At 45.0% G+C, this 23006-nt stretch overlaps 1 protein-coding gene across 3 annotated transcripts in view; it reads right to left on the minus strand.

Moving 5' to 3' along the window:
- DYNC1I1 (dynein cytoplasmic 1 intermediate chain 1) overlaps nucleotides 1-23006 on the minus strand; it is a 294039-nt gene that overhangs the window by 269839 nt on the left and 1194 nt on the right. The window lies entirely within an intron of this gene.

Below are 23006 nucleotides of genomic sequence, written 5' to 3' on the forward strand. Positions count from 1 at the left end.
ATATGCGTCCTGATAAAAAGGCATATTTGAATAGCCTCTTGAGGTAATGGTGGCTATTCTTTGGTGTTACACCAAAAGTCTACAAATAGCATTTTCTTCAAGTTCAGTTGCAATGTGAACAGGAAACCATGTCAGTCAACGAACTTCTGTACTCTGTCATGTCAAAATCCAGTGTTCTATCTTAAACATTGACTGAATCCTATCCGTGTATGATTTTAAATCATCATGCCTTCATTTAGAACATTATACAATCTCTCCAATGCTGATGCATGTCATTGCACAACATCCACACCTCCTATTTGGTAATATCACCAGCAAATCCTTCAGAAAAGTCTTTACATACAGTAAAGCTGTCAAGCTCATGGTGGCAGATAAAAGTTGCCCCAAATCCTAAATTTTACTTGAAAGCTCAAATTTTATCAGCAGCAACAAACATTGGCAATTGTATTTTTGAAGTGACAAGCTCGTGGCCATTGCCTTTTAAAGTAATTTCTGCCAAATACCCAAACCTGAATAACCATAGTTTATCAGCAAATTGGTTTTTTTTTTAAGTAAAAAACAGTGTTGTTTTTTTTTGCAGGGAAAAAAGGGGCAGCTCATTCAGCTTGCAACTCAAACTGATTGATGCCCAAATGCTTTCTTTGAGACAAACACCGAACACTGTTAGCAGCAAAGGGGCCTTTTTGTCCCTCTTTCTCGTAGTGAAGACACACGCTCAAGGGTAGAGATTTAATATAACCAACATTTTGTCCTGCTTCACGAAGGACATTCTTATGTGTTTTTAAACTGTAAGTGTGTGGCAGTGAAGTGTGATGCCACTATAGTACAGTTTGGGGCCAAGGTCTCAATCCACGCGAAGGTGGCAGCCATCCCACCCACGACTGCTTCCACACCGTAATAACCATGTTATCATGAAAACAGTTTTGACTTACTGATCCTGAGCACCTCTTGGGATCTTCAGGGATCCTCAAACCAAACTTTGCCTTAACCCACCCATTTCTGATAAGATGGAGTGGACTCTAAACAGACGCTTATTAACAAAATTTGTGCTGAGTGTTAGTTATATAAATAACCTAAAGGCAGGCGGTTAGAGCTCTTTCTTCTGAAGATGAGAAAAAACAAAGTAGCAATGTCACTGAGCACAGAAAATTGAGGTGAGTGTCAGGTAATTCTAATGACTTAAAGATAACCAATTAGATCTGAGACTTCTGGATACAGCATAAGGAAAACCGTACTGAGGGAAAGAGTGAAACCTCGGGGGGAAAAAGGTTCCATAAAATCATATGAAAGATTTCTCACTTCTCACTTGCTTAAACCAGGTAGCAGGTAAGGAAGACAAAGAGCTTTCTCTCTCTCTCCCCAGTCCCCAACCCCCCCACAAAAATTAAAGAGCCTTAGTCTCCCTAAGTAACCAAAACGGTTGTTAATAAAATGTCAACTTCTCTCATGTGAAAAAGTTTTTATTCTTTTGCCCTTTTCATTCTGCCATTTTAATAATTACAATTATACAGGTTTGTTCCAGTACAAGAACTTCAAAAATGATATTATCCAATACCAGTATTCTACCCTTAAATAGGGAAACTGAGATGCAGTTACCTAAGCTCACAACTATTAAGTGGGTGAGTCAGGACTGGAAACACCAGGTCTCCTTAGTCTTGAATACTTTCGCTAAATAATGCTTCACTTTCAGTGTTTACTTATTCAGGGTTTTATTTATTTTAGTCAAAAGAAAGCTCTTCTTCAAAGGTTTTTCTGGTCGACCCCATCAGTCTACTTCCAGCCAAAGCTTGCAATCACTCTCTACCACCACCTGGTGGCAGCAAACATAAATTGCATGAGGGCTGACAGGAGGAGCAAAAGCTTTGCCTCTGAAATTCCCAGCCCCATCACCAAAGCCAATACTAGGTATAGTCCCAAACTCTGAGAGAGTTTCATCCACACATGAAAGATCTATTTATGGCAACTATTGCTTTGGAAGGGAGAAAGATGTCAGTACATACATGCAGTCCAACATCTATGTTGATCTTTCTAGGTTCCTTTTAATTCACATTGTGTGAGTTCCTGACTGAGAAATCAGGCAGTATTTCTAAATTAAGCCTCTGATCTCTCCCTTGTTGGGTGCTTGAGCTGCATTTAAGATCTCTGTGTCTGCATATTGTCTGCAGCCCCGTTTGCACGACTTCACAAATCCGAGCTGCCCAAATTACACTGTAACTCGATCACCGGCAATTGCGGCACATTAAGCAGGAGAGACTCTCAAGCACTCAGCGCAGAAGCCCATTATGCTAGAGAGAAAAATCAATCCATGGGGCACCAGCCCTCTCGTCTAGTCCACAAAGCAGACATGAGAGCCTCTTACAACTTTAAGGGCTCAAAAGTCATTGCCATCTTCTCCAAAAAGTTCTGAACACTTTTCAGTTATTTCTGACCCCTACAGTGCATTCAACCATGTTAGAGACTCATCATACTTTTCTTCAGTAAAGGAATCGTTCTCCAATTAAGAGAATCAGTCCTTCGTCTCTTAGAGCATCTTCCTCCAGAAAACACTCAGATGATCTCAAGAGTCCTTGGGAAACGAACATTTCAAGTGGCATCCTTGAAAGTGGAAAAGTAGCGATGAAAAGGCGTGGACAACCAGAGGGCAGTCGTTTGGCAATGGCTCCCTAAGAACTGGCGCAGAAAAGGGACCGGAAAATAGAATCAGAAGAAAGGACTGGGAAAGGAAACAAGAGTGAAGAAAGAAGTGAGGCCTTGCACAAGGGATCCCGTACAAACACCCAGCCTTGAGTCGAAAGAGATGGGAAAGATGGGACTCAGCCAGGGGTCAGGTAAAGAAACCAAATGAAGAGGGCTGGCACCACTGCGCTTTGTAGGAGATTATGTTCTGTGCTCCTAGAGGTTTGAGAGCACTTTGGAGCAAGGAGAGAGGAGTTTTCCTATCTAAATGGGCACTCAGGACACCCTGGCCGGTGTGGCTCAGTTGGTTGGTACGTCGTCCAGTAACTGAAAGGTTGCGGGTTCAATTCCCACTCAGGGCACATACCTAGGTTGCAAGTTTGATCCCCATTTTGGGCACCTATGATCCCTGGTCCAGGCACATATAAAAGGCAACAAATCAATGCTTCTCTCTCACATTAATGTTTCTTGCTCTCCCTCCCTCTCCCCCTTTATCTTTAAAAGCAGAACTGGAAACACCAGGAAAAAAATGCTCTTGGGTGAGGATAAAATATATAAATAAATAAATGGGCCCTCCAGGAGCATTTCCCAAGGAGCAACTTCGCCGCAGACTCCGATGTAAGGTGTCTTTTGAATGTGCAAGTGGTGCCTCGTGTTGAGCACACAGTAGGCATTCAGTAAGCACTTGATATAGACATGGGTTAACAACGAACTCTGTGCATTGACCCCTATGTTGTTTATTTCTTCACATCGGGCTAGGACCACTCACGACCTTCCAGTGCCCACTGACACTAAGCAGAAATTCTCACCAGTTGCTTGGAATAGAGCTCAGATAAGCATATTTTAAACATTTAAAGCTCACCTGCTTTTCATACTTTGCAGAAGTACATCCAACATCTGTTAAACATAGATAGGATGGTCCCTGTGGCTATAAAAGTCCTTTAACAGCTGCCGCCCTTTGGGGCCCTCTGATCAGAGACTCCCCTCCCTCCGTGCTACTGAGCAGCTTCCCCTAGGCACGTGGCCTCCCTCTCTGATTCCCTGTCCCCGTCCCATCTGTGTGCGGTGGCCTATGCTGCTCTCTCTGGAAGGTCTCCTGCTGTGAGGGATATCCCCACTCACCCAATCCCATCCAAGTACGGGGCGATGAAGTGTGTTGCACAATGCTGCCACCTGGTGGCCCTGGCCTTTCCTTGATCAGCCCTGAAATCCTCAAACTCGCCACATCAATCACCACCACCAGTGACCCCAATTTTACCACCTAACCTTTCCAACTCTGCCCTAGCCTCTCCATGTCCATTCACACTGCCCTATGTCCATCTTCTCATCGCTGCTCTGGCAAATGCAATACTCTTCCTTTTTGTTATGAATAAATTTGTTTTTATTTTAAAATGAAATTTATCAGCATAACATTAGTAAATAAGGTTAAATGAGTTTTCAGGCATACAACCTTATAATACAGCATCTGTATACTGCACTGTGTGCCACAGAGCCCAGCAATCCCTCCTCTAGGTGTGTACCCCCAAAAGGGAGAACATGTATTTGTAATGATATATGAACCCCAATGTTCATTTCACCATTACTCACAATAACTAGGACATGGAAACAACTTAAGTGTCCTTTGACCAATGGTTAGATAAAGAAGATGGGGGCCATATATGCAATGGAATACTATTCAGCCATAAAAAAGGTTAAATGCTGCTATTCGAAACAACATGGGTGGATCTGGAGAGTATCGTGTGAGGTGAAATAATTCAGATGGAAAAGGACATGAACCAAATGAGATTTCATTCATGTAGGATATAAAACAAAAAGCAACAAATATACAAACAAACTCATAGATACAGACAACACAAGGCTGGTCACCAGAGGGGGAGGGGGTGGGTAAAACACAGCGCAATGCTCTTCTGTGCTGATCTTCCTGTCTCGGTGCTAACCATGCTCCCCGGTGATCCTCCACACCCTCCACACCCATGTCAGAGTGGTCTTCCTATCACCCAGATCTGACGAATCCGTCACCCTGTCTGAACACATCGATGACTCCCTCTGAGTGGCACAATGGGTTCCAACCCCCTATCACGGCGCGTAAGATGCTCTCACTGCCCACCTCTCTGTCTGTAGCCCCCTCCCCTCCATCTCACACTTTACTGACACGTCCCAAGCTGCTTTCTTGCTTTGCACCTGTGCAAACTCCAGAAAGCCTCTTCTCACCACTCATTCTCCAGTGCTTCCCCTTCCTATTCCCATCTCTGCTCCGTCACATCCCTTCCAGAAAGGTTTCCTAGGACACCAGGCCAGGCCAAGGGGCTGTCCACGGTTTGCGGCACCACGCACCACATGTTCCATTTACCCAGGCCTCTGTTCTGCATGTGGGACTCTCTCCTCCCGTTACTCTGAGAGCCCTGCTAAGGGAAGGGCCACGTCTGATGTGGCTCTGCACTGCCAGGGCCCAGCAGTGAATGCCCAGTAAGCGTCTCTTAAACTGCTATCTGACCGTTAGACAGAAACGTGCAATCTTCCACAACTTCACTGTCGGAATTTTTCTAATAGTCATTGCATTGGATCAGCGCACTGAGCCTTTAAAGGACCAAACTCAGAAAATCCTTCCCTACTATGCAAGACATCTTTATTCCAATCGAGAGGGGATGTGACTTGAATTCTTTCATCCATTAGTACAAATGTGCAAAAAACACATAGTTTTGGCATTGCCTCATCCATTCGACTATCTTTTTCTAAACCATTACAGTTATGTACCCATTGATATAATGTTTTCCTGCCTGGTTCACATTTTGAAACTGTTTCCCCACTCTGAAAGGACCACTCAGCAAAATCTATTCAATTTATAATCGACAACCTGTATTGTTTATCTGAACCAACAAATTCGGCGGTCTAGAATCTCTTAGGCAAGACGCCTTGAAGATAAATCATCGTGCTGATAGTAGGCTTTCCATTTAAGTGATAAAAAGTATCAGTGTTTCAGAACAGAGCCATCCATTACACTTAGGGCTGTTTTCTCGGAGTTGCTAAGATGATAAATGAACGTGTCTAAAAATAAATGACTCTGGGGTAACCTGCAGGGCTGATCTGCAAAATAACCAATAACAAAAGCATCTTCCGACATGCCCAGCTTTACCTTGGATTCAGAGCCCTTGGCCTGTGGGCCCCTATAAAGGGCCACATTTTCTGTGCAGCCAAATTAAATCGAGACAGTCCTAGCCAGTGGGCCTGCCTAAAGTGGGCATTCCCTCCCGATGCAGGCAAATTCAGGCTGCCCAGATGTTCTCTTGATTCACATATAAGAACAAATTTAACTGCCATACTAACAGAAACAAAATCAAAACACATTAATACAAGTAAAGGAAGGAAACATTTTAATGCTTAGGTAAAAAAGTCAAAATAGATTTTCTCAATGTAAGTCGGCAATACAAAAGTTCAAAGTCAATTGTATTTTAATCTTCTAAAAATATGTTCAGACATTCCCACATCAAAAAACCACTTAATTTGGTACCCTCCAAAATGAACTACAAAACACTTATGAAGTTTGAATTAACCCTACCTAATTTCTAAGGACTTGCAGTTGTGAGTGGAGAAACACATGCAGAGAAGGGACCACTAAGGTAAGTTCCACCCTCACACCCAAAGCAAACAGCGTTGACGTGTGAAAAGCCGAGCTTCAAACCCAAGGCTCCAGAGCACATGCTTTGCCTGTGGCCTTACATGTTGCTCGTCTTCCTTTGTCCCATCCCACTCTGCGGGCCTGAGCATATACATTGGTTCCTTCCATCTCCCTCGTATTCTTTCTTTGCGGTAGTCACCCAGCATATATCGGCAGTTTTCCTTCTCATGTCTGTTCTACAAGTGATAAAGAGTAAGACAGCTGAGAACACAGAACTACTGAAGGTCTCATAAATCATTGGGGGCTGTGCTCACAAGAAGGCAGTGAGAAGGCTCGCAGAGCGGGTGACTCAACAAACTCTCCCAGAGGCAGATCAGGCCTGAGGAGAGCGGAAGGGGAGGGTGCGTCCCAGGCAGAGGGAAGCTCGGACAAAGGCAGGGAAGTAGGGAAGAGAATGGCCAGTCTATGGGACAAGTAGCCTGACCGGGATGGGCCATTGAGCACAGAAGATGAGGATGGAAATGCAGCCAGTGACCAGATCCCATAGGGTAGATGACTAACCACCCCAATTTCCAAGGAAGCGGGGTGGGGGGGGGGGGTGGGCAGTTCCCTGGACATAGGACGGTCAGTGCTGACACGAGGAAAATCCCAGGCAATCCTGGATGAGCTGGTCACCCTACAGCCAAAGGTCTGCCGTGCCAGGCTTTAAAGGGCTCTCTGCAGGCAGCAAAGAAACACGGAAGGTTTGGAGCAAGTACAAGACCAGATCATTTATGCTAAATTGGTAACACACTCCGCACCGGCCTTTTAAAAAATGGGTTGCAACCCACTGCTGAGTTAGTTACTAAACCAAGTAAATTAGTAGTCAGAGGCACCCATTTCTTTGATCAACAGACCACAATTATGTGAATGCCCTGCACACGGTAAGGGCAACTGCTGTGTGATGGAACTTGACTAGGACACACACATTCAGCGTTACCTATAAAAAGTATTCATTGTCGTCATTGCCGTTTAAAAAGTTTGAGATATATCGGGCTACCTGGATTCTAACATTAGCAACTTGGAAATTACAAATGTATATCTGCCTTTGTCCTTTCTCAGCCAACCTGCTGCATGGCAGGACACCCACAGGTCATGATGACATTTGCACAGGAGTCTGACTGTGGCTGCCCCTGCCCTGAGGGCCAAGAGATGGATACCCAGGGACACCTGTGACTGTACTCCATCAGCAGGACCCTGCTGGGGAAGCTGCCAGAGGATGACCAAGGCAAGTTTGGCGTTTCTTGTTTAAATCGACCAGTGAAAGGAAGTGAACATAAGATAAATCCCTGGATACTTAACGCATGCACACGCCGAGGTTACAAAGATTAACCCACCTTTTTAGCTACCCGGTATGCCCAGAAAAATCAGCGCCGCCGGAGATGCAGGAGCACGGTGTATTTCCTGCAGGCCCTGTCAGCACAGAGGCTGAGTGACCCCCGGGTTGGAGGGTTTGCCATCTGTCCCAGCCGCATAACCTGTATGTTCCTTGTAGAAAGTGAATACCGAACACCCCCTGAAAAGCGTGGCAGCACAGACCCTGGCTGGGCCCAGCACACTGCATCTGGGACCTGAAGGGCAGTGTTAGGAACAGATTTTCAGCCAGTCCTAAACGGCTTAAACCCTTCTGACACTCATACGTGTATTTTAATTCAAAACTTAAAAAAAATCTTTTTAGCTGGAGTCGGTTTCAACCATCTGTCTCTCTGAGTGAAAATAGGATGGAGGCTTGTATATACGAGCTTTTGAAGAAAACCAATTTTGGCAGCAAGAATTAAAGTGAAAGAAAAATTGTATCTCAATTTTCAAGACGATGTAAAGGAGAAATAAAACATCCAAAATGGTAACTCGCACGGACACATCTGCCTCCTGTTCTCCCTGTTGGACTGCCCTGCTTCCTGGCCATTTCTGGATGGACCTTCGCTGCACCTATAGCCTGGCCACCCCATCAGAGCTCTGGGAAGTGGCAGAGTGGAGACCTAGAAGTCGTTTCCCTGATTGGAGTGACGACATCAGGGGCGGTGGGGAATTATGTTCGTAGGTACTGTACGAGAACTTTGAATTAGCCAGTGCTGGTGTGGCTCAGTTGGTTGGAGTGCTGTCCCATAGACTGAAGGGTCACAGGTTCAATTCCCGGTCAGGACACACACCCAGGTTGTGGGTTTGACCCCCAAGTGGGGTGGATACAAGAAAGGAACCCCTGGATGTTTCTCTCTGGTATCGATATTTCTTTTTCCTTCTCTCTCTTTTTTCCTGTCTGAAAAGTAATTTAAGAAAAGAATTTAATGAATGCAAACACAGCCTGATCACTTTCTGAGAGTTAACATAGAAGTTATCTTAAGTCAGAGGACATTTCCCAAGTCAAAACCATGACAACACAACCCAAACATCACTATTAGGGTTGACCCAATGTAACAGAAACCCACCCCATCATTTGTAGCAAACAACCATAAAAACAGTCACAGTTAAAGGAGAATGGAGCCTGAAACGACAGGAAAAGAAGTGTGCATTTTTCAGATTTCCTCCGTGTATCCAGGGAAAAACACACCCTGACCATCTGATGCTGACTCTCCTGTGCACCTGTTAGTGGAGCCACCACCAAGGCCCAGGGCTGCCCTCCGGACACACTCACCTGCTCCCCACAGCCTGACCCCGCATGGGTCCAGCCTCCGGTCCTCCACGCTTCAGGTAAAGGCAGGCCCAGCCTTCCAATGAACTCAGGCCAAAAATCTTGGAGTCACCCCTGATTTCCTATCAAATTCCACATACCATTCTTGGGCAAATTATTCGGGCTCTCCTTCCAGAATTGTCTACTTTTCACCATGTCACCTGCCATCACCCTGTCCCAGCCATCACCACTTATCCATATTACGGCAAAAGCCTCCTAAACAGTCTCATTCCTGCCCTTGGCCTCCCTTGCAGTCTTTTCCCAGCTGCAACAGTGATTCTTTAAAAACAAGTCAAATCACGTCGCTTATCTGCATAAAGCTTTCCAATGGCTCTCAGCTCTGGGTGAAAGCCAAAGTCCTACAATGGCCTTTGGCCCCACACAGTCCAGCCCCGTCAGGCTCTCTGATCTGGTCCCCAGACCCACTTCCTTGCTGTCCCCCACACGCTTCAGGGACACTCCCACCTCAGGGACTTCACATTTCCTGTTCCCTCTGCCTGACAGACATTTTGCCCTAAATACCTGAATGACTTGCTTCTTCAAAACTTAGTTCAAAATCCACCAGGTCGAAGCCTCACTCACCCACCCTACTTAAAAGAGAAAACTTCCACGTGCATTCTCAAGCCTTCTCTGCTGCCTTGCTTTCCTCCCTTACATGTATCACCAGCTAACACATTCTAGAACATATTTAACTATTTCTCATTGTTCATCCTTCATTCCATAATTGAAACTCCAGTGAAGGCAGAGATTTTGTCCTTACTGGTCACTGATAATATATGGCCAGAACTTAGAAGACTGGTACAGAGTAGACACTCAATAAATAGTTGTTGAATAAGCAAATTCGACCTCAAAAATGTGAAGCTACTGAGCGAGCTCCTTCCAGCCTTAGTTTCTAGAAATAAGGTTCCCATTTTCCTGGGTTTGCTCCCCTACCCTCCCTCTCAACCCTTTTGCTGTGATCTGGTGTTTTTATTTGTCACATAATTGCAACACCTAGATTCTGCCTCCCTTCCTGACCTTTGGAATGTGCTACATTCTTGGACCATTTGCATAATTTTTCATTGCCTATGTTACCACTAGACCAAGCCTTCAGGATGACTATTTTTGAGATTTTTAAAATTTATTGATTTGAGAGAGAGAAATAGCAACTTGTTGTTCTACTTATTTATGCATTCATTGGTTAATTCTGATACATGCCCTGACCTGGGATAGAACCCACAACCTTGTCATATTTGGATGATGCTCTAACCTACTGTGCTACCCACCCAGGGCCTAGGATTACTCTTGATTCCCTCAGGGCAGTACTATCCCAACCAAGCCCAGCTCAGACCTCTGAGACCGAGGGCCTAAGAACCTGACTTCTCAGAAGAGTTCAGAATACTGACGTATAAGCAAAGGAACTGTGATCCCATGAGAAGTTAGGTTTCTCCTGGCAAGTCTATAAGTTGACATTTTATGTTTGTAGCCTTAAATAGGGTGGGTGAGTGAGGCTTTGACCTGATGGATTTTGAACTAAGTTTTGAAGAAGCAAGTCATTCAGGTATTTAGGGCAAAATGTCTGTCAGGCAGAGGGAACAGGAAATGTGAAGTCCCTGAGGTGGGAGTGTCCCTGAAGCGTGTGGGGGACAGCAAGGAAGTGGGTCTGGGGACCAGATCAGAGAGCCTGATGGGGCTGGACTGTGTGGGGCCAAAGGCCATTGTAGGACTTTGGCTTTCACCCAGAGCTGAGAGCCATTGGAGCATTGCGTTGTGTGAATTCTCTAGTCACTAAGTGGCTAGAGAATTTTAACTACATAAGAACAATGCAATAACTAAACCCTCAAAACTAAGATTCAGATCTTAATCCTGCCCAACTGAACAGTGACAGCTGGCAGTCCCCGATCCCATTGCTATCTCCACAGCTGCAATATGGCACCTGACTCCAGATCAGAAGCTTGATGCCCAGTGGTGTCACCTGCTCGTGTTCAGCACATGAGCACACACCCACACACATATGCACAGTCCCCTAACTCTGAACTGCTTTAGTAGATCAGAGCAGGCTTCTCCCTGCCACTCCACCCCTGCTGCCCACGACCCTTTATAGGAAGGGAGCAGGGGACAGTGGGGAGGGGGAGTGGGATGACATACCTGATGGAGGGAGATGTGAGAACACGTTGGGTATCTGAGCAAGGTCTCCCACACTTTTGTAAAAGAAGGAAAAGCACCCCAATTGCCCTGGCTGGTGTAGCTCAGTGGATTGAGAGCGGGCCTGCGAACCACACGAACGAGGTTCGATTCCCAGTCAGGGCACATGCCTGGGTTGCAGGCCAGTTCCCAGCAGGGGACGCACGAGAGGCAACCATACATTGATATTTCTCTCCTTCTCTCCTTCCCTTCCCCTCTAAAGATAAATAAATAAAATCTTTAAAAAAAAAAAGAAAAACACCCCAATCACCCCAATCAACCAACTTCTCTAATTTGCTAAGAACCAAAAAACCCAAGTAGCTGGCTCCATGGTGCTAAATTTCTCTCTATGTTAATACAACTTAATGGCTGAGGCTCTAAACGTGTGCACAGGGCTATTCTGGGTGCTGTGGGACTGACACAAATGATGGAGACAGCACTTGCCTCGAAAAGTCTGGTGACATGGCAGGGCCTGAAGATGCCAGCTTCACTGCAAGAAAGGATGGGGTGAGTGCGTGATGGAGGTTCAGAGTGTGAAGAACAGGGCGTAGGAATGAGACCGTGCAGGGAGCTTTGCGAAGCAGGGCCACAAACCAGACACTGAAATGTGTGTAGGCTGTGACCTGGGGAAGCATTGCCTGTGGCAGGAGAGAGAGTGTGAGTGAAGTGGCAGAGGCAGGAGGTGGCCTGTGTTTGGGGAACAGCGAACAGTCCAGCTGGACTGTGGCGTAGGGTTGAATGGGCCCGAGGTGGTGCCACAGGAGACAAGCTGGAGAGGTGGGTCTTTGGTGCTCTAGGGCACGACCGACCCAGGTCAACGGCTTCCATCCTTCGGTCCTGCTTCATTTCAGGAGAAAGGTATTTATTTTTAAAACACCTAAGAGTCTGGGTGGAAATCAAACATTTGCATGTTGAGCCAATCCAATCTATTTGGAGGTGTTAAACAATGCAAACAACTGGTGTTAACGCTTCTCTCACATATCACACCTTTGCTGCATATAGAGAAAAAGCGAGAAATTAAATGCTCAAAATAGAAATCTTAGAGTCTGGAACTCATTCTATGCATACAAGTAGCACTCAGGGAGGAAACTCTATCTCCCAAGTCATCTGGTAGTTTTCTGTTCTTCACACTGTGAAAAGAGTGGGTAAGTTAGGGGTTTCTGGGATAAGCCTTTGAAGTGACACATTTGTCTGGTCTCTCCCGTTGACCGGATGAACCAGACGTTGATCACCAGGGCACACTAAGAGAGGAGTGAATGAGCAAATAAATGGACCAAAGAAAGAGCGCTCAACTGCATGATGGTGTGGCCAGTTTGGACTGAAGTTGGAGGCCAGCATGTTTTTGCTTGTTTCCAATGCTTGTCACGAGCCGTTAGGTGTCCTGCGAGCTGGCCTAACACTGCCATACAGTATCCCCAGTGTCTGACGGCAGCCTAGAGAATTTCTGTAAATGAAAGAGGGAATGAACGAATGCTACAACGAGAACAGTTACATAGGGAAAGAAGTAGACACAGATGGTCACGTGTTTTATTCCAGCTTGGCATCTGTCCTCTGGCAGATGCTGGCCCCAAACGACTGGCAGAACCTGGCCAGAGGTAAGAGTGATGCAAGACTCTCTCTAGTCCTCAAAACCACGGATTCTTGAATTTGGAGAAAACAATGCATAGAAACTACCAAATACTTGTCTGACCACTTACTGGTGCCACACTCACATCACAGACGATCCTCACTCGGTGGTGGCATCTTGAACTCTCCTGGGCCCAGGGAAGTCACTACCTAAAAGGCAGCCCAGCTCATATTTTGAATAGCTTGAGAGAATCAAAGATTCCCCACTATATTATGTACTCTCCTTTCCCCTAGAAGTTTCAGCTGCACTAGATAGGCGTCTTCATCCTATTTGCCACACACAGAGTGCTCACACCCACCTCGTCCCTTGCTGAGAGCCCACCAGCTCTCTGCAGCATCAAATACAAAGTTCATCTGTTTCGTACTCTAGGAGTTGTGGGGGAAGGGGAGAGCCAAGGAAGAGACAGAGAAAAGAGAGGGTGTGCATCTGCCGAGATGAGCCACCCAGGCTCCCCTCCATCACACCCAGACTTTGGCTCACCAAACCTTTGCCTGCGGTGCTGGTCTCAAGTTCATGGACCTTGTAACCTTCTGGACTCAAACAAGAAGAATGCTTCTGTGGGTTTGTACCACATTAGGTTTTACTTTACCATACGACTTTGGAGTGCTGGGCTGAAGTGTATGGGGGCTGGAAAATGTGGCTCAGAAGACCAGAATTCCGAGATCAGGACAGAGGCCGATGTGATGATGCTCTAGAAGTCCCCAGACTACAGTGGCCTCACAAGCCAGGGAAGACACTGACTGGCCATCTGGCCCCCGCACTGCACTCCCCCTGAGCCCTGTAGTGCTTTACTGGGCACAGATACAAAGGCTGAACAGGATCCTGATTTGGGGAGGCAAGGCTCCCAGAATCCTAGTCCACGTGGAATTACCAAGTCCACATCCGTGTTTGGCCCAGATACCCCAAAGGGGATGCATTTCAGGAAATCAATGTTTGCACTAAACACACCAAAATGATCCAAGGGAAAAATTGTAAATCCAAGGGAAGAAATGGAAAATTAAGCGGAATTTAGTCTTTCAAACCTCACCACACTAGGAAGTGGTAACTATTCTTATCACTACTGTTTTATAGACGAAAAACACGAGGTACAGGGAGGCAGAGTAACTTGTCAGGGTCACATAGTTATCTGTAAGTGGTGACCCCGGGATCTGAATGAACCTCAGCTCCAGAGGTCATGCCCTCATATTATCTCTTTTTTTCTATCATCTTATTTATTTATTTATTTTTATTATCATCATATTACCTCTCAATCACTGTTATTATTTGTTCTGGGATCGAATCAGGCCTAAGATAAAAACAGGAAGATGAAAATAAGACATGAATAGACATGCTATTGCCTGGTTAGCACAGAGGTCTGGTCGGCCTGGGAATTCCAAGATATGATTATTCCCTTAATTACTAGTCACTCCTCTTGTTTGATCTCCCACTGTTCTTTGTTGTACCTCTGTTAAGTATGTATCCCATTTTACCTCCTGCGACGACCATGTGATATGTGCATAACACAAACCACGAAAGCATTCACTCTTGCTGATGGTTGTTAGTACGCACGGTGCTCCCCGAGTGCTAAATCGGTGCTCTTGACTGGGATCGAACACTACTGAAGGCAACTGGTTTTCACGACTACACACAGGGGTGGGCCAAAGCGGCTTCGTCAGTCATTGGTTAAATTACCAGCCATCATTACTAGAAGATGAATTATAAGGATATGACATGACAATAATATCAGTAAGAGGACAAGTAACACCAATACTGCATTAATTAACAAATAAATAGTAACACAAGAATGAACTGTTTCACGCATTCATGGCTGTAAACCTACTTCTGCCCACCCCTGTATAGTACTTTTATTCATTTTAAGTAAACTCTAGATTTGTAAGCTTACTGATTCCAAGACCCTGTTATTACTCACGATGCTAACATCATCCAAATGTATTTTATATCCTAACCAGGCACTCTTTCAGGTGCTACTGAAGTTGGACATTGAAGCCATGCCACGTGTGGTTGTATCTCAGCAACCTTCCTAGGGATGCCCTTCAGAAACTGTGCTTAGCGAGAGGACCTGGCAGAAATCAGGCAAGTACCCCCTTTCCGCAGTCCTCAGGGTTAATCACAAAGTCCTGCTCCCCTCCTCCATGACTATATTTAACAACTCCTTTGAAGTCAAGCAGGGCCATCTGATGTGCTTCGGCCAATGAAATGTGAGGGGTTGGGGCGATGTATATGAAAATGATGCCTCTCACACTACTTAATATGGTGAACAGGGAGCCTTATTAACCACACTGGGTATGTAATGTGAGAAAAATCCTTTCTCATGTTACTCTACTGAGGTTTAGGAGTTTGTTATTGCGCCCTGATGCAGCCTAACCTGATCAATACACTCCAACAGCAGGAACCTGCTCCATTCTGGTCACTTTGCACCTTTCCTGATTTGGTGTTGGCAGCTGCAAGTACCCTCCTTCACCACCCTTTCCAGAGCTTCCAGGTGGAACGCCCTCTGAGAAGTGGGTTCTCCCCGACTAACCTCTAACCAGAGTCCACCCAGCTTTTTTTCAGCTGGGTCTTGTCCGTGGGCATGTTCTCCAGAGTCCAACTTTAGCAAGAGTCCTGCTAAGGCAGGTTAGCCAGAACCCCCCACCCTCAATATCTGAGCTCTGACATCTAATCAATATCTGATTGAGTTCCTTATCCTCCTCTCCCATATCCCAAGTGGGTATGTGATTGCCCTGGCCGGCCTTTATCAAGAATACCGTTAAGCCGACCTTGCCTGAATCCCTCCTCTTAACCCTGATGTCTCCTCTTAGTAATTTTCCATCCACTGGCCGCCACCCCTCTCCTTGGTTCTAAAATCCCCACTACTCCTTGCTGTATTCGGAGTTGAGCCCAGTCTCTTCCCCCCCCTGCAAAACCCCACTGCAATAAGGGGTCAGAAACCCATCACCACAGTCCCTGGAATAAAACCTGCCTTATCATTTCTGTCACAGGTGTCAGGAATAACGTTTTCTTTAACGGGTATATGGACTAAGAAAGCACTAAATGTCATTGTTACCCAAACAGTTGCCAGAATACGTGTCCTAGTTAAAGCATCTTTCATTTTGAATGTTCCCCCAGGGAGCTTAGAAACTCTTTCCACGTGACCTACCTTCCCGGGGTTTGGAAAGCCAGTGGGCCTGTTGACAATGCCGAGGGCCGCACTTCCAATCCCCTGGCTCCTCCCCCTAAGCAGTCCTGCCCAATCAACTGATGGCCCCAGCTTTGTCTGGCCAGAAGGTACTAGAGAAAGGAACATTTGAAGACAGTCGCGGCTCTCCTCCCCTCCAACTGTTTTGTAACCCAATTTTCTCTCTACTTCAGAATCGACAATGTGTGGGCTTCCCAATTTTAAGAATTCACATTTCTTTATTTTGAAAAACAAGGGGCTCTCAAGCCAAATGAGTACATTCCCTACCCCCGTCATTAAATTTACGGCAAAAGATGTGGGATTTCATTTTTGTTATACCAATTGCTTTTTAGCAACATTTGAAAATATTAAACAGCTTAAAAGAGGAAGCAAGAAAATCTGTATTGGAAACCCCAAAGCTGGCCTTTACAATGTCCTTGGGTGGTCCCTATTTGCACTAGTAGATTCAGTTTGGCATTTTCACTTATGTAAATAGATTCTCACTTTCCTTCCAGCCTGAAAGCATTCAAAGGGCGAAGATCTCTCCGAATCAGCGGTAACCTACACCTTCTGAAAGAGAACAAAGTCACAACACTTCTCAAGGAAACAGGCCGAGATGGTTTTGTTATTCTTTCTTCCACAAAATACACACAGATTCCCACAACCCCTTGCTATTTTTATCCCAATGGGGTGGAGAGTGAAACAGGAGACACCCCATCATTTTAAAAGGGGACGCTGTCAAAACACAGAGTCCCCACAGGGCCTGCTTACCTTTTCACCCACCCAAACCCACGAACTACCGAAATTCCATGAGCTGGTTCTCAGACAGAATCTCCTGTCACTCCCTATACGCGCGCTCGCTGTAACACGCAGCAACTTGAAAAACGGTTAAAGGCTTCCATATGTGCGGGACGGGATCTCGCCGCTTTCAAGAGGGGAGGACTTTGTTCCACTTCAATTACTAAAATCTTCAGCTTGTCAAACAAAGAAATGGGTACTATTTCAGGCTAGCGTAGAAAAACCTGCATTCTGAAAAGGAAACTGACTCTGGGCAAAGACTCTAAAATATTGTGTCATTAATTACCCATTAGCACTATTTAAAATATACACATTGCTCTTGGCTTCATTCTAGACATTAGTATAAAACAGAAATCAGACAAATGAATCAAATTTCCCCCTCCTCCCACCAGAAAGGAACCAAAGTAGGGTACTGCTCAGAGGAGAGTGTCAGATCAAAGCCCCATCAAGAGAACTCACCCCAGGGGTTCATAAAGGAAAACACAGCCTCAAACCACCCTGCCTGTCACTTATAGAATGAAGGGCTGTCCTCTTGAAGACTCCCCCAGCCCCAGCAGAAATGCTCACAGTGGTCCTGAGTCACGAAGGCAAGGCTTCCAGAATTCTAGGCATTGCCGAGTCTACGTGTGGTGGGGGCTGTATTTCAGGATGCGGATGCTTTTACTAAACACATTAAAATGATCCAAGGGGAAACAATTAAATCTTATAATAAAAGGAAAATTAACCTGGCTGGTGTAGCTCAGTGGATTGAGCGTGGGCCTGCGAACCAGACATTTGCAGTTCAATTCCCAGTCAGGGCACATGCCTCGGTTGCAGGCCACTTCCCAGCAGGGGACTCACGAGAGGCAACCATACATTGATACTTCTCTCCCTCTTTCCTTCCCTTCCCCTCTAAAGATAAATGAATAAAATCTTTTTTTTTAAAAGGAAAATTAAGTGGAATCTATTCTGGCTAATATTTCAAGTCAACAAAGCTTGTTGAGCGTTTAGCCCCTGTGAGACCCTCTGCTGGAAAACACAAGGATCTCTCAGGGAGCCTAGAGTACAGAGGCAGAAAGCGCCCTTCATTTTTGAATATTAAAGTTTACAGTACTCTGGAAATCACTTTCATTGTGATTCTTCAAATGTAAAATGAAAACTGTTAGATGCTAACCCAAAACATGCGGGAGCAAGGGGACAGCACAATTTTAAAAAATTCTTTAGAGGTTATACTACAATAATCAAAACAGCATGGTACTGGCATAAAAATGGATACACAGATCAGTGGAATAAAACAGAGAGCCCCAAAATAAACCTCCACCTTTAGTGGGGTAAGACAGTCTCTTCAACAAACGGTATTGGGAAAACTAGACAGGTGGTACATGTGAAAGAAAAAGAAACTAGACCATTGTCTTTCACCATATACAAAAATAAACTCAAAATGGATTAAAAACTTAAATGTAAGACCTGACACCATAAAAATCCCAAAAGAAAACATAGCCAATAAATTCTTAGACCTCATTCTCAGCCATAGCTTTCTGGATCTGCCTCCTCGGGCAAGTGAAACTGAAGAAAAAAGGAAACTAACAGAACTACATCAAACTGAAAAGTTTTTGCACAGTGAAAGAAGCCATCAACAAACTGAAAAGACAACCTACTGAATAGGAGAAGGTATTTGCCAATAATACATCTGGTAAGCCACCAATATCCAAACCATATAAGGAACTTAATACAACTTAACACTGAATATACAAACAATCCAATTTAAAAATGGGCAGAGAACCTCAAATAGACATTTCTACAATCAGAACATACAGATGGCCAACAGATATTTGAAAAGATGTCCAACATCATTAATCATCAGAGGAATGCAAATGTAAACCATGATGAGATACCAACTCCCACCTTTCAGAATGGCTCTTATCAACAAATCAACCAACAGGAAGTGCTGGCGAGGACGTGGAGAAAGAAACACGGGCACTGTTGATGGGAACGTATGTTGGTGCAGCCACTATGGAAAGCAGTGTGAAGATTGCTCAAAGAATTAAAAATAGAGCTGCCCTCCAACTCCCCTCTCGGCATTTATCCGAAGAAAACAAAAACACTGTTTCGAACAGATACGTGTGACTGCTATTGTCATTGCAGCATTACTAGTAACAGCAAAGAAAGGTATGGAAGCAGCTAGATGTCCATCCCTAGATGAATGGATTTAAAAATGTGGTATGTAGGCGTACGTACAATGGAAAGTTACTCAGCACCAAGAAAGAATGAAACCTTGCCCTTTGCAACAACATGGATGGGCCTACGGTGTGTTACACTAAATGCAGTAAGTCAGAGAGAGAAAGGAAAATACCGCATGATTTCCCTTATATGTGGAATCTAATAAAAGTCCAACAAACAGAAAAGAATAAACAAAACAGAAAAAATCCCATAGAAAGAACAACTTGGTGGTTGTCAAAGGGGGGGGGAGGTAGGGCAATAGAAATAATAAACAAACAAACGAATGAATGACTAAAATGCTTTAGAAGTTGTAGGAAACGCTGTTGAAGCACAATGAAGCACACTGGTATCTGGTTCCAGGCAGATCTGTGGATCAAGTGCAATCATCCTTCACAGTTGCCCGAGGTTTATTTTTATTAGAAAGAATGCCCTTGACTCTAACATCAATTTCTGTTCTGTGTGTTCGCCACACTGGTGGCATTAGCTGGTCTGTATCCCCAAATAAAACAGTGGGTTGTTCTACAAAATTATAGCAAGAATATGGGTGAAGCGTAAGAATGTTAGGGATTAAGTGACATTTTAGAAGCAGGCGCAGCTGCTCGTGAAGATCCCAGGATTGATACCCGCCCAAAACTAAAAGGCCTGTAAGTCATCTGCTAAGCAGAGGTCCTCCCAGGATTCCCTGCCAAGCTTGTGTTTCGGATCACAACGCAGCCACTGTATCGGGTAAGCCCAGAGGACGGAGCAGCTCCGAATTCAGCTTTGAAGTAAATTCATCTTTGCAACGAATCAAGTCCTGACCTGCAGCCACCCTTGCAAAATCAACTGTCTGGGCTGTCTTAGTTGTGGCCTGTTATGAACTTAGTGCTCAGCAAGATACCCGGTGACACTTGAGAATCACTTGTGTGGGGCTTCCGCGCACCTCCAGGAGCTACGGTTTGCTTATCTTCTGCCCTGCCCCCAGAGATGTCTAATTTTCTTGGTCCACTTTGACAACACATTTAGACTGTGAGCATGTTCTTAAAGGACTCTCTGTCCTGCCACGATAAAAAGTTACACTAAACAGTACATCTTGGCATCCCACATAGAGAAACAATGAGATAGGATGGGAAAAAAACAGACAGACTATGGAATCTGAAATCCAGCTCTTCCACTAACTGGCCTCATGTGGCCTTGACCAAGTGGCTTAATGTTTCAGAGCATCAGATTCACTGTTTAGAAAGTGAAGATAAAAATGTGAGCCTTATGGGGGTATTAGGATGATTTGCCAAATCATGACGACGCAGAGGGTGAATGCCAAATGAATAGCAAGCTAGGGCTGCCTGCCCCTCCCGCAGGCTCACTCGGGGGAAGTGGGCATCATTAGTGTGTGTTGCACCCACACCTTGGCGCCTCCAACACACCTCAGCAGTGAAATGCCAAAAATGTTCTGGTAACCAAAAACGGTTTTAGCTGGCTGGCTCTGGCTGAACAGGTATGCTGTGTTCTTCCCCCTTTCCCTAAACAATGTGCTTGACCAGTGGTTCTTAATCTCTTTTTAGTCACAAATGGCCTATCTTTTCCTAAAAAGCATCATTTATACACAAATGCATAAAATTCTGCGTTTATCTTATTGGGCTCAATGACTCCCTGAAAACCATCACATGCCTGCCCTTTGTGGTACCTTTGACTGGTGTTTAAGGAGCCTTCTCTAAACAGAGACCAGGGAGACGCCTTGTGAAGAGGCGGCTCCTCGGGGCTGGCGTCTGGGCAGCCGTGTCTGTTACACAGCGAGCCTCAGCCCCACAGGCTGGTTGGTGCCAGGCCTTCCGGAGAGGGAAGCAGAGTCCAGGGTATCGACGAAAAGTCCCCAGGAAGGAAGAGTAATTTTTACAAGAACCTGGGCAAAGGATTTTTACAAATTTCGAAGAAATAAAATGAGAGTCAAATTAACTCTGATTAATTCTCAAAGAAGTCAACTCTAGAAGTTCACTGTCTCAGCAAAGTTCCTACAATAATTTTTTTTTTGCCAAAACAAAAGTTGCTAGTAAAAGGGATCCTGGGATCAAGGGAGCAACTGGCATCTGAGAGCCACAAAGTACTATGGGGAATTAGCTAGTTTTAGGAGATAGAACCAAGGCAATGTTTGATTTCCAAAGAGCTGTGGTCCTACTTTGGGTCAGCCATATCGCCCACAGCTACCAACCAGCTAGAAAAAAAATGGTCTGGCTACACTTTAGGCCTCAAGGAAACAATAGTGGCTCAGAGGGAAATTCAGCAGCAAACCTGAAAGAAGCAGACAGGCTTAGCAGTTTGGTTTCTCACAGAGAATACCCACCAATATGGGTAAGTTCTGGTTTTAGAGTCAGATGGGATTCGAATCCTACCCCTGCTCTTTATTAACTATAACCTTGAGGATGTCACTTAACTGAGTATTTCATCTGTAAAACGTGGACAATAATGTCTACTTCATAGGGTTGGTATAAAGAATAAAATGAGATAACATAAACAAAGAGCCTGGTATTTAACAAAAGAAAGTAACCAACATAATTTCTGCTGTCTGGAAGACTAGAGGCAGACTGACTGCGTCCAGTTCCTAGCTTATTACAACTTATTAGCTGAACAATTTTCAGAAAGTTACTTGGCCTCTTTGTCTTAGCTTCCTCATCTGTCAAACAGTATTACAAATAATGTAACACTGAAGGTTTGGGTGAGGATTAAATAAATTAATACATAGGGAAGTAGTGTAACATGTAATGCCTAGTCAAGTGCTCATGATATTTCAGTAAATGAATTGGTAATGCAATATATTTAGTAAATGTGGTGCAATACAATTACTAAATGTACTAAGTACTAGTAAAGTGCTAAATATATTACCAACCTTTGTTGTGTTTGGGGGAGCAAAATGTCAGGAGAAAAAGGTGGTGAAGAAATATACTGTGACCTTTTCAAGTGATGCTAGATTAAGTGACAGGGGGAAACAGGGTGACAAGGGAGAATGAATGGCCCTTTTAGGTGGCTGTGGATGAAGCCTGTGCTTAGAGACACGGCTAGGTTTCAACACCTGGCGTGTTTCACAAGACTGGTTTATAGGACCGTACTGAGTACGGACAGAGGTCCCCAGAACGAATCCCCAAGAACTACTTAACTCAGCACTAGAGTCAAAGGGAAAAACTTATTTACTAAATGCAGACTCAGCAAAGTATTTGGGGAAGTAGAAAGGGTAGAAAGTTAATGGAGCCCCCTCTTAGACATAAAACACGTGGACAGAAAATGCAGATGACTTCCTCTCAGCATCTCAGAAGTTAGTCAGAAACTAGAGACCAGGAACCACCACCGTGAGAGCTCTGCCCCACTGTCCCGTGAGTTGAGTTTCTTTTCTCCGTCCGTGCCCTTCGTGGTGATTATACATAATGACATAGACCTTAAACACCACTTTAGATCCAGTTTTCAGTGGGAGAGGAGGACGGGCTGGGTGTGGGGAGGGGCAGAGCCTTCCCTCTCCCCCAGGGCACCCTGCAGCCCAGGCTGCCCCATCCACTTGCCCCAAGGGGAGAGGAAGCAAGTGAATCCAGGCCTGAGGCCAGAGACGATGGACAAAAAAAAGATGTTTTGGCCCCCAAATTGGGCCAAGAGCTGGACAGCCTGCTTTGGGCCCCCAACTACGGCACAGACTTCGTTGGCTGCCCCCAATGATGGCACTAGAAGATTTTTAAGAGAAATGGCTCTTGGAGCACCAGATCCTCGGACCTTAAGAAATACTAGCGAGTTGGTGCCTATGAAGAGAACATTTGATAACTTAGTGGTAGGAGCGTCTGATTTTATTTTATTGAGAAACATGGTCAGAAGAGCAGAGTTTGGGCTCTTTTTTTCCACACCAAAACTTTCAGAGGAAACTTGACACTTTAAATAACCAGAGAAAGTATTAATCACATTCCCCCTGATACCCTTAGGCGGCAACTTGCACTGAATGCTCCATTTCAAGTTTACTACCACTCACAGCATCCTCTATAATTTCCACAATGAAACTACGTGCCTACACAAGCACCCATATCTGTGCTGATACGAGCCCTATGATGCCTTC

This window comes from Sturnira hondurensis, unplaced genomic scaffold (genome assembly GCF_014824575.4).
Source record: "Sturnira hondurensis isolate 20B ecotype Veracruz unplaced genomic scaffold, ASM1482457v3 Scaffold0005252, whole genome shotgun sequence".
NCBI classification, from domain to species: Eukaryota; Metazoa; Chordata; class Mammalia; order Chiroptera; family Phyllostomidae; genus Sturnira; species Sturnira hondurensis.